This window comes from Microcebus murinus, chromosome 15 (genome assembly GCF_040939455.1).
Source record: "Microcebus murinus isolate Inina chromosome 15, M.murinus_Inina_mat1.0, whole genome shotgun sequence".
Taxonomy (NCBI): domain Eukaryota; kingdom Metazoa; phylum Chordata; class Mammalia; order Primates; family Cheirogaleidae; genus Microcebus; species Microcebus murinus.
In genome coordinates, this window is record NC_134118.1 from 77276680 (window position 1) to 77288834 (window position 12155).

Consider the following 12155-nt stretch of genomic DNA (forward strand, 5'->3'; position numbering starts at 1 on the left):
CTTGCCAACGCTTCCCCTGCAGGGACCCAGAGCTGGGAGGTTGCATCTCTCAGCCCTGGGTCGGGCAGAGCCCCAGCGGGCCATGCCCACAACCTCTCTCAGCACGGGTCCCCCAGAAGGCTCCTTTGGGACCAGGATTCTCTTGCGGGTGACTCTTTAAGGTCTGGCCCCTGGATGGAGGGGCACCAGGAGTAGAGGAGCAGGAAGGGGAAGGGGGTGGCCATGCGAGGGGACACTTTCAGGCCAAGTCCCAGCTTCAGCCTGATCCTCCTGGGAACCCCGGGGTGTACGTCACACCTCCTGGTTGTCCCGCTCTGAGACAAGGAGCCGGGCTTCGCATTCCCCCAGCAGCCAGTCGTGGGCTGAGGACACCTGGGGCGTTGGGAACTCCCTGGCTTCTCCTTGGCTTAACATCTGGAGCTGCTTGTGAATCGTGCCGCCACACACACACCCGAGTGCAGGTGTCTTCTGCACAGACTGCGGGCCTCGCTCTTCTGAATGCCGCTAGCTCGCCACCCACCCACGGGTGAACCTGGTCAGGGTACTTTCTCTCGGGGGCAGACTCTGATCCTGGCGGGCTACCGGTGTTTCTGTTTGCTCGTTTCTTTCTTCCATTTCGGGAAAGGCTTCCTTACTGGGTGTGGAAATCTCCTATGCCTTTCCTCGCCTATTCTGTCAGCTTTAAAATTCTCTTTCAGTTGCCACCCTCACAGATGGATTAGGAAACTCTTTCCGGTGCACTCATTAGTGAAATGACCTCAATGAAGCTGGAATCCAATATCTAATGGCCGATTTTTAGCGAGTCCACACGCCAGGGTGGTCGGGGTCCAATGCAGCCCCGGCCAGGCCCAGGCCCCGGCCCCTTGGACTGGGCCACAGGAGGACACAGAGGAGGGTCCCGGCCCCCCCGGTCGCGTTGCCGGCAGTTCTCCAAGGGCTTGGGCGTTTTCCAGAGGTAGGAGATGGAGGGGACTGATTTCTTCAGCGCCCCACAAACCACGCCACCCCACCCATGGGACACATCCCTAGAGAGAGAGAGAGACGCCCCATACACTCGCTCCCCTCCCCCATGCGCTGTGCCCCAGCCCGGGGCCCGGGGGAATAGGCGGCAGCCCACCCACAGGGTGGGGGGCCCAGCTGAAAGGGGTTGTCGGGGAGGGCGGCCCCTGCCTGGGGTCAAAGGGCGGGCGATCCGCGCGTGCGCAATCGGCGGCGGCGGCGGCGGCGGCGGCGGCGGCGGGGGCGGCCACGAGCTGGGGGTGGGGGGCGGGTAGGTGAAGGAGGCCAGGCGAGGAGAGGAAGGGGGCTGGAAGGTCTCCACCTTGGCGAGTCCAGCCGTGGAGGCGCATCTTGTGTGAGTGTGAGTGTGTGTGTGTGTGTGTGTGTGTGTATAGAGAGACAGCCCCCCACCCCGGCCCACCGCTCCCTGCCCGCCCCGCCCCGCCTGTCACCCCCGTCCCTCGGAGCCCGCCGGACCCGGCCGGTGAACTCAACAGGCCCGGCCCGGCGCGGGTCAGCGCCGGTGCGGGGCCTGGGGCGGGAGGAGGCGGCGGGGAAGCGCAGAGAGGCTCGGCTTCTTGAGCGGGGCAGGGGCGCCCTCCGCCGTCTAGGGCCACACCACCCTGAACGCGCCCGACCTCGTCTGGTCTCGGAAGCTAAGCAGGGTCGGGCCTGGTTAGTACTTGGATGGGAGACCGCCTGGGAATACCGGGTGCCGTAGGCTTCTTCTTTTTTTTTTTTTTTGTTTTGCCTCTTGTTCTGTCCCCTCTCTGGGAGCGAGGCGGCGGCCCGGGGTGGGGGTCACCCCCACCCTCAGCGCCCGCCGCGGTGCCTGGCGCCCCAGCCCGCACCGTGGGGCCTCCTCTTGTCCCAAGCCGCGACACCGCCGTCACGCGGCAGCATGCGTGGCTTCTGGACTGTCAGGTCTCAGACCAAAGGTCTGCTCTGTGGGAACCGACACGCTGGAGGAAACCTTGAGAGTCTGAGAGGGGAGGGAGTTCCAGAAGAAGGCCAGGATGTCATTTGGAGGGAGTATGTGACCAGAACTCGTCCCGTTGCTTTTGGGGTTCTATGGGCTACACGTAGGAATCTTTGGTGGTGGCACCTGATGTTGGGGGATCCGGAGTCGCACCCAGACCTGCTCCACAGGCCTCCTTTTACTTTTCTCTTCGGATTCATTATTTTTAAAAAGTGTCTCTTATCTCTATGATTGCATTTTCTTTTCTCTCTCTTTTCAAGCAGATGATGGGAGTCCAAGTATTAAGGTGACATGTGTTGCCCGTGCCCCCCTCCCCCCTGTGTTCTTATTCATTTACCTCTGATGTCGTTCCAGCGTATTGTGGGGGTACCAATGTTAAGGTCGGGTACGTTGCCCTCTCCCAGCCTCCCCCCTCGGGTCAGAGCCTCAAGTGCGCCCATGCCCCAGTCGGTGCGCACCCACCCCATTCCTAATGGAGGTGTATGCCCATCCCCTCCCCCCACCCGCCCGACACCCACCCGATGAAGGTGATTCCTCTGTGTCCACTTAGGTGTCCATCGGTTCGTACCCATTTGCTGGTGAGCGCGAGCACGTGGTGCTCGTGTGTCCATTCTTGGGCTACCTGGCTTACTGGAACGGGTTCCAGCTCTGGCCAGGAGAACCACGAGAGGTGCCCTCTCACCGCTGCTCCTCCTAGCTGAATAGCACTCCGTGGTGTCCACGCGCCACATTTCATTTACGCACTCGTGGGTCGATGGGCACTCGGGTCGCTTCCAGGTCTTTGCGATTGTGACTTGTGCCCTGACTCTAACCCTAACCCTTACCCAGCCCGTCTCCTCCTCGGCCCCTGCCTGACTGACTCCTTCCCGCCCGGCCTGTCACCTGTCACCGTCCTCTGCCCCTGCCTGACACGCTCCTCCCCGCCCGGGCCGTCACCGTCCTCGGCCCCTGCCTGACGGGGCTCCTCCGTCGCCTGGGCCTTCCAAGGGCTTGGTGTGGACGCTGGTTCCAGGACGCCCTCCCAGGAACCCGGTAGCAGGGCGGCCGCAGCGTCTCGCGCCACCCAACCGTCCGCCGGCCGGCGGCCGTCGCTAAGTGGCCTGCGGGGGACGTGCCCCCACTGTGGGGCGGGCGCCCAGCCTGGTGTCTTCTCCGAGGCCCCGTGGCTGCTTTCACCCCCCCCCGCAAGGGGAGAGCCGCGGAGGTGGGGACCGCCTCCTCGTGGGGACGTACACCCAGCTCTCCACGTCGGATTCCGGGGCTCTCTGTCCTGCCAGAAGGCCCAGCTGGCCTGCGGGTCCTTAGAGTGGCAAAAACATCCGAAAACTGAGATTGAGGGTCCGGTGGTTGTCTGCACTTTTGTGCTGGGCACCCCAGGGAGGCCCGGGGGCTGGCTGGACGACGCGGTCTGCTGGGCAGGGGGGGGGGTTTGGAGGAGCAACTGATGCCCTTTGCACTTTGGGTAGCAAGTGTCTGAGGTGTCTCTGAGCCCTGCGCCATGTCGGGGGTGGGGGGTGGGAGGTCGGTGGGGGTGGAGGAGCAGGAGGAGGAGGAGGAGGAGGTGGGAAGGGCCGTGGCCTGCAGTCGTCTTCCCGGGGTGGCTTCTTCCACAGGCTGCTTGGCCTGGGCTCCCTGCACCTGGGCCTTTGGAGGACTGGCCCTGTGCTTGCCAACGCTTCCCCTGCAGGGACCCAGAGCTGGGAGGTTGCATCTCTCAGCCCTGGGTCGGGCAGAGCCCCAGCGGGCCATGCCCACAACCTCTCTCAGCACGGGTCCCCCAGAAGGCTCCTTTGGGACCAGGATTCTCTTGCGGGTGACTCTTTAAGGTCTGGCCCCTGGATGGAGGGGCACCAGGAGTAGAGGAGCAGGAAGGGGAAGGGGGTGGCCATGCGAGGGGACACTTTCAGGCCAAGTCCCAGCTTCAGCCTGATCCTCCTGGGAACCCCGGGGTGTACGTCACACCTCCTGGTTGTCCCGCTCTGAGACAAGGAGCCGGGCTTCGCATTCCCCCAGCAGCCAGTCGTGGGCTGAGGACACCTGGGGCGTTGGGAACTCCCTGGCTTCTCCTTGGCTTAACATCTGGAGCTGCTTGTGAATCGTGCCGCCACACACACACCCGAGTGCAGGTGTCTTCTGCACAGACTGCGGGCCTCGCTCTTCTGAATGCCGCTAGCTCGCCACCCACCCACGGGTGAACCTGGTCAGGGTACTTTCTCTCGGGGGCAGACTCTGATCCTGGCGGGCTACCGGTGTTTCTGTTTGCTCGTTTCTTTCTTCCATTTCGGGAAAGGCTTCCTTACTGGGTGTGGAAATCTCCTATGCCTTTCCTCGCCTATTCTGTCAGCTTTAAAATTCTCTTTCAGTTGCCACCCTCACAGATGGATTAGGAAACTCTTTCCGGTGCACTCATTAGTGAAATGACCTCAATGAAGCTGGAATCCAATATCTAATGGCCGATTTTTAGCGAGTCCACACGCCAGGGTGGTCGGGGTCCAATGCAGCCCCGGCCAGGCCCAGGCCCCGGCCCCTTGGACTGGGCCACAGGAGGACACAGAGGAGGGTCCCGGCCCCCCCGGTCGCGTTGCCGGCAGTTCTCCAAGGGCTTGGGCGTTTTCCAGAGGTAGGAGATGGAGGGGACTGATTTCTTCAGCGCCCCACAAACCACGCCACCCCACCCATGGGACACATCCCTAGAGAGAGAGAGAGACGCCCCATACACTCGCTCCCCTCCCCCATGCGCTGTGCCCCAGCCCGGGGCCCGGGGGAATAGGCGGCAGCCCACCCACAGGGTGGGGGGCCCAGCTGAAAGGGGTTGTCGGGGAGGGCGGCCCCTGCCTGGGGTCAAAGGGCGGGCGATCCGCGCGTGCGCAATCGGCGGCGGCGGCGGCGGCGGCGGCGGCGGCGGCGGCGGGGGCGGCCACGAGCTGGGGGTGGGGGGCGGGTAGGTGAAGGAGGCCAGGCGAGGAGAGGAAGGGGGCTGGAAGGTCTCCACCTTGGCGAGTCCAGCCGTGGAGGCGCATCTTGTGTGAGTGTGAGTGTGTGTGTGTGTGTGTGTGTGTGTATAGAGAGACAGCCCCCCACCCCGGCCCACCGCTCCCTGCCCGCCCCGCCCCGCCTGTCACCCCCGTCCCTCGGAGCCCGCCGGACCCGGCCGGTGAACTCAACAGGCCCGGCCCGGCGCGGGTCAGCGCCGGTGCGGGGCCTGGGGCGGGAGGAGGCGGCGGGGAAGCGCAGAGAGGCTCGGCTTCTTGAGCGGGGCAGGGGCGCCCTCCGCCGTCTAGGGCCACACCACCCTGAACGCGCCCGACCTCGTCTGGTCTCGGAAGCTAAGCAGGGTCGGGCCTGGTTAGTACTTGGATGGGAGACCGCCTGGGAATACCGGGTGCCGTAGGCTTCTTCTTTTTTTTTTTTTTTGTTTTGCCTCTTGTTCTGTCCCCTCTCTGGGAGCGAGGCGGCGGCCCGGGGTGGGGGTCACCCCCACCCTCAGCGCCCGCCGCGGTGCCTGGCGCCCCAGCCCGCACCGTGGGGCCTCCTCTTGTCCCAAGCCGCGACACCGCCGTCACGCGGCAGCATGCGTGGCTTCTGGACTGTCAGGTCTCAGACCAAAGGTCTGCTCTGTGGGAACCGACACGCTGGAGGAAACCTTGAGAGTCTGAGAGGGGAGGGAGTTCCAGAAGAAGGCCAGGATGTCATTTGGAGGGAGTATGTGACCAGAACTCGTCCCGTTGCTTTTGGGGTTCTATGGGCTACACGTAGGAATCTTTGGTGGTGGCACCTGATGTTGGGGGATCCGGAGTCGCACCCAGACCTGCTCCACAGGCCTCCTTTTACTTTTCTCTTCGGATTCATTATTTTTAAAAAGTGTCTCTTATCTCTATGATTGCATTTTCTTTTCTCTCTCTTTTCAAGCAGATGATGGGAGTCCAAGTATTAAGGTGACATGTGTTGCCCGTGCCCCCCTCCCCCCTGTGTTCTTATTCATTTACCTCTGATGTCGTTCCAGCGTATTGTGGGGGTACCAATGTTAAGGTCGGGTACGTTGCCCTCTCCCAGCCTCCCCCCTCGGGTCAGAGCCTCAAGTGCGCCCATGCCCCAGTCGGTGCGCACCCACCCCATTCCTAATGGAGGTGTATGCCCATCCCCTCCCCCCACCCGCCCGACACCCACCCGATGAAGGTGATTCCTCTGTGTCCACTTAGGTGTCCATCGGTTCGTACCCATTTGCTGGTGAGCGCGAGCACGTGGTGCTCGTGTGTCCATTCTTGGGCTACCTGGCTTACTGGAACGGGTTCCAGCTCTGGCCAGGAGAACCACGAGAGGTGCCCTCTCACCGCTGCTCCTCCTAGCTGAATAGCACTCCGTGGTGTCCACGCGCCACATTTCATTTACGCACTCGTGGGTCGATGGGCACTCGGGTCGCTTCCAGGTCTTTGCGATTGTGACTTGTGCCCTGACTCTAACCCTAACCCTTACCCAGCCCGTCTCCTCCTCGGCCCCTGCCTGACTGACTCCTTCCCGCCCGGCCTGTCACCTGTCACCGTCCTCTGCCCCTGCCTGACACGCTCCTCCCCGCCCGGGCCGTCACCGTCCTCGGCCCCTGCCTGACGGGGCTCCTCCGTCGCCTGGGCCTTCCAAGGGCTTGGTGTGGACGCTGGTTCCAGGACGCCCTCCCAGGAACCCGGTAGCAGGGCGGCCGCAGCGTCTCGCGCCACCCAACCGTCCGCCGGCCGGCGGCCGTCGCTAAGTGGCCTGCGGGGGACGTGCCCCCACTGTGGGGCGGGCGCCCAGCCTGGTGTCTTCTCCGAGGCCCCGTGGCTGCTTTCACCCCCCCCCGCAAGGGGAGAGCCGCGGAGGTGGGGACCGCCTCCTCGTGGGGACGTACACCCAGCTCTCCACGTCGGATTCCGGGGCTCTCTGTCCTGCCAGAAGGCCCAGCTGGCCTGCGGGTCCTTAGAGTGGCAAAAACATCCGAAAACTGAGATTGAGGGTCCGGTGGTTGTCTGCACTTTTGTGCTGGGCACCCCAGGGAGGCCCGGGGGCTGGCTGGACGACGCGGTCTGCTGGGCAGGGGGGGGGGTTTGGAGGAGCAACTGATGCCCTTTGCACTTTGGGTAGCAAGTGTCTGAGGTGTCTCTGAGCCCTGCGCCATGTCGGGGGTGGGGGGTGGGAGGTCGGTGGGGGTGGAGGAGCAGGAGGAGGAGGAGGAGGAGGTGGGAAGGGCCGTGGCCTGCAGTCGTCTTCCCGGGGTGGCTTCTTCCACAGGCTGCTTGGCCTGGGCTCCCTGCACCTGGGCCTTTGGAGGACTGGCCCTGTGCTTGCCAACGCTTCCCCTGCAGGGACCCAGAGCTGGGAGGTTGCATCTCTCAGCCCTGGGTCGGGCAGAGCCCCAGCGGGCCATGCCCACAACCTCTCTCAGCACGGGTCCCCCAGAAGGCTCCTTTGGGACCAGGATTCTCTTGCGGGTGACTCTTTAAGGTCTGGCCCCTGGATGGAGGGGCACCAGGAGTAGAGGAGCAGGAAGGGGAAGGGGGTGGCCATGCGAGGGGACACTTTCAGGCCAAGTCCCAGCTTCAGCCTGATCCTCCTGGGAACCCCGGGGTGTACGTCACACCTCCTGGTTGTCCCGCTCTGAGACAAGGAGCCGGGCTTCGCATTCCCCCAGCAGCCAGTCGTGGGCTGAGGACACCTGGGGCGTTGGGAACTCCCTGGCTTCTCCTTGGCTTAACATCTGGAGCTGCTTGTGAATCGTGCCGCCACACACACACCCGAGTGCAGGTGTCTTCTGCACAGACTGCGGGCCTCGCTCTTCTGAATGCCGCTAGCTCGCCACCCACCCACGGGTGAACCTGGTCAGGGTACTTTCTCTCGGGGGCAGACTCTGATCCTGGCGGGCTACCGGTGTTTCTGTTTGCTCGTTTCTTTCTTCCATTTCGGGAAAGGCTTCCTTACTGGGTGTGGAAATCTCCTATGCCTTTCCTCGCCTATTCTGTCAGCTTTAAAATTCTCTTTCAGTTGCCACCCTCACAGATGGATTAGGAAACTCTTTCCGGTGCACTCATTAGTGAAATGACCTCAATGAAGCTGGAATCCAATATCTAATGGCCGATTTTTAGCGAGTCCACACGCCAGGGTGGTCGGGGTCCAATGCAGCCCCGGCCAGGCCCAGGCCCCGGCCCCTTGGACTGGGCCACAGGAGGACACAGAGGAGGGTCCCGGCCCCCCCGGTCGCGTTGCCGGCAGTTCTCCAAGGGCTTGGGCGTTTTCCAGAGGTAGGAGATGGAGGGGACTGATTTCTTCAGCGCCCCACAAACCACGCCACCCCACCCATGGGACACATCCCTAGAGAGAGAGAGAGACGCCCCATACACTCGCTCCCCTCCCCCATGCGCTGTGCCCCAGCCCGGGGCCCGGGGGAATAGGCGGCAGCCCACCCACAGGGTGGGGGGCCCAGCTGAAAGGGGTTGTCGGGGAGGGCGGCCCCTGCCTGGGGTCAAAGGGCGGGCGATCCGCGCGTGCGCAATCGGCGGCGGCGGCGGCGGCGGCGGCGGCGGCGGGGGCGGCCACGAGCTGGGGGTGGGGGGCGGGTAGGTGAAGGAGGCCAGGCGAGGAGAGGAAGGGGGCTGGAAGGTCTCCACCTTGGCGAGTCCAGCCGTGGAGGCGCATCTTGTGTGAGTGTGAGTGTGTGTGTGTGTGTGTGTGTGTGTATAGAGAGACAGCCCCCCACCCCGGCCCACCGCTCCCTGCCCGCCCCGCCCCGCCTGTCACCCCCGTCCCTCGGAGCCCGCCGGACCCGGCCGGTGAACTCAACAGGCCCGGCCCGGCGCGGGTCAGCGCCGGTGCGGGGCCTGGGGCGGGAGGAGGCGGCGGGGAAGCGCAGAGAGGCTCGGCTTCTTGAGCGGGGCAGGGGCGCCCTCCGCCGTCTAGGGCCACACCACCCTGAACGCGCCCGACCTCGTCTGGTCTCGGAAGCTAAGCAGGGTCGGGCCTGGTTAGTACTTGGATGGGAGACCGCCTGGGAATACCGGGTGCCGTAGGCTTCTTCTTTTTTTTTTTTTTTGTTTTGCCTCTTGTTCTGTCCCCTCTCTGGGAGCGAGGCGGCGGCCCGGGGTGGGGGTCACCCCCACCCTCAGCGCCCGCCGCGGTGCCTGGCGCCCCAGCCCGCACCGTGGGGCCTCCTCTTGTCCCAAGCCGCGACACCGCCGTCACGCGGCAGCATGCGTGGCTTCTGGACTGTCAGGTCTCAGACCAAAGGTCTGCTCTGTGGGAACCGACACGCTGGAGGAAACCTTGAGAGTCTGAGAGGGGAGGGAGTTCCAGAAGAAGGCCAGGATGTCATTTGGAGGGAGTATGTGACCAGAACTCGTCCCGTTGCTTTTGGGGTTCTATGGGCTACACGTAGGAATCTTTGGTGGTGGCACCTGATGTTGGGGGATCCGGAGTCGCACCCAGACCTGCTCCACAGGCCTCCTTTTACTTTTCTCTTCGGATTCATTATTTTTAAAAAGTGTCTCTTATCTCTATGATTGCATTTTCTTTTCTCTCTCTTTTCAAGCAGATGATGGGAGTCCAAGTATTAAGGTGACATGTGTTGCCCGTGCCCCCCTCCCCCCTGTGTTCTTATTCATTTACCTCTGATGTCGTTCCAGCGTATTGTGGGGGTACCAATGTTAAGGTCGGGTACGTTGCCCTCTCCCAGCCTCCCCCCTCGGGTCAGAGCCTCAAGTGCGCCCATGCCCCAGTCGGTGCGCACCCACCCCATTCCTAATGGAGGTGTATGCCCATCCCCTCCCCCCACCCGCCCGACACCCACCCGATGAAGGTGATTCCTCTGTGTCCACTTAGGTGTCCATCGGTTCGTACCCATTTGCTGGTGAGCGCGAGCACGTGGTGCTCGTGTGTCCATTCTTGGGCTACCTGGCTTACTGGAACGGGTTCCAGCTCTGGCCAGGAGAACCACGAGAGGTGCCCTCTCACCGCTGCTCCTCCTAGCTGAATAGCACTCCGTGGTGTCCACGCGCCACATTTCATTTACGCACTCGTGGGTCGATGGGCACTCGGGTCGCTTCCAGGTCTTTGCGATTGTGACTTGTGCCCTGACTCTAACCCTAACCCTTACCCAGCCCGTCTCCTCCTCGGCCCCTGCCTGACTGACTCCTTCCCGCCCGGCCTGTCACCTGTCACCGTCCTCTGCCCCTGCCTGACACGCTCCTCCCCGCCCGGGCCGTCACCGTCCTCGGCCCCTGCCTGACGGGGCTCCTCCGTCGCCTGGGCCTTCCAAGGGCTTGGTGTGGACGCTGGTTCCAGGACGCCCTCCCAGGAACCCGGTAGCAGGGCGGCCGCAGCGTCTCGCGCCACCCAACCGTCCGCCGGCCGGCGGCCGTCGCTAAGTGGCCTGCGGGGGACGTGCCCCCACTGTGGGGCGGGCGCCCAGCCTGGTGTCTTCTCCGAGGCCCCGTGGCTGCTTTCACCCCCCCCCGCAAGGGGAGAGCCGCGGAGGTGGGGACCGCCTCCTCGTGGGGACGTACACCCAGCTCTCCACGTCGGATTCCGGGGCTCTCTGTCCTGCCAGAAGGCCCAGCTGGCCTGCGGGTCCTTAGAGTGGCAAAAACATCCGAAAACTGAGATTGAGGGTCCGGTGGTTGTCTGCACTTTTGTGCTGGGCACCCCAGGGAGGCCCGGGGGCTGGCTGGACGACGCGGTCTGCTGGGCAGGGGGGGGGGTTTGGAGGAGCAACTGATGCCCTTTGCACTTTGGGTAGCAAGTGTCTGAGGTGTCTCTGAGCCCTGCGCCATGTCGGGGGTGGGGGGTGGGAGGTCGGTGGGGGTGGAGGAGCAGGAGGAGGAGGAGGAGGAGGTGGGAAGGGCCGTGGCCTGCAGTCGTCTTCCCGGGGTGGCTTCTTCCACAGGCTGCTTGGCCTGGGCTCCCTGCACCTGGGCCTTTGGAGGACTGGCCCTGTGCTTGCCAACGCTTCCCCTGCAGGGACCCAGAGCTGGGAGGTTGCATCTCTCAGCCCTGGGTCGGGCAGAGCCCCAGCGGGCCATGCCCACAACCTCTCTCAGCACGGGTCCCCCAGAAGGCTCCTTTGGGACCAGGATTCTCTTGCGGGTGACTCTTTAAGGTCTGGCCCCTGGATGGAGGGGCACCAGGAGTAGAGGAGCAGGAAGGGGAAGGGGGTGGCCATGCGAGGGGACACTTTCAGGCCAAGTCCCAGCTTCAGCCTGATCCTCCTGGGAACCCCGGGGTGTACGTCACACCTCCTGGTTGTCCCGCTCTGAGACAAGGAGCCGGGCTTCGCATTCCCCCAGCAGCCAGTCGTGGGCTGAGGACACCTGGGGCGTTGGGAACTCCCTGGCTTCTCCTTGGCTTAACATCTGGAGCTGCTTGTGAATCGTGCCGCCACACACACACCCGAGTGCAGGTGTCTTCTGCACAGACTGCGGGCCTCGCTCTTCTGAATGCCGCTAGCTCGCCACCCACCCACGGGTGAACCTGGTCAGGGTACTTTCTCTCGGGGGCAGACTCTGATCCTGGCGGGCTACCGGTGTTTCTGTTTGCTCGTTTCTTTCTTCCATTTCGGGAAAGGCTTCCTTACTGGGTGTGGAAATCTCCTATGCCTTTCCTCGCCTATTCTGTCAGCTTTAAAATTCTCTTTCAGTTGCCACCCTCACAGATGGATTAGGAAACTCTTTCCGGTGCACTCATTAGTGAAATGACCTCAATGAAGCTGGAATCCAATATCTAATGGCCGATTTTTAGCGAGTCCACACGCCAGGGTGGTCGGGGTCCAATGCAGCCCCGGCCAGGCCCAGGCCCCGGCCCCTTGGACTGGGCCACAGGAGGACACAGAGGAGGGTCCCGGCCCCCCCGGTCGCGTTGCCGGCAGTTCTCCAAGGGCTTGGGCGTTTTCCAGAGGTAGGAGATGGAGGGGACTGATTTCTTCAGCGCCCCACAAACCACGCCACCCCACCCATGGGACACATCCCTAGAGAGAGAGAGAGACGCCCCATACACTCGCTCCCCTCCCCCATGCGCTGTGCCCCAGCCCGGGGCCCGGGGGAATAGGCGGCAGCCCACCCACAGGGTGGGGGGCCCAGCTGAAAGGGGTTGTCGGGGAGGGCGGCCCCTGCCTGGGGTCAAAGGGCGGGCGATCCGCGCGTGCGCAATCGGCGGCGGCGGC

At 63.8% G+C, this 12155-nt stretch overlaps 3 non-coding genes across 3 annotated transcripts; all 3 read left to right on the forward strand.

Annotated features, from left to right (window-relative positions):
• The first annotated feature begins 1604 nt into the window (after positions 1–1604).
• LOC142876643 (5S ribosomal RNA) lies at positions 1605–1723 on the forward strand. Its single transcript, XR_012923541.1, has one exon. It is a non-coding gene; the product is annotated as a 5S ribosomal RNA (ribosomal RNA).
• A 3530-nt stretch (positions 1724–5253) lies between these two features.
• On the forward strand, positions 5254–5372 carry LOC142876721 (5S ribosomal RNA). Its single transcript, XR_012923552.1, has one exon. It is a non-coding gene; the product is annotated as a 5S ribosomal RNA (ribosomal RNA).
• Positions 5373–8896: 3524 nt separating this feature from the next.
• Positions 8897–9015, forward strand: LOC142876804 (5S ribosomal RNA). The gene has a single exon (XR_012923621.1). It is a non-coding gene; the product is annotated as a 5S ribosomal RNA (ribosomal RNA).
• The last annotated feature ends 3140 nt before the right edge of the window (positions 9016–12155 follow it).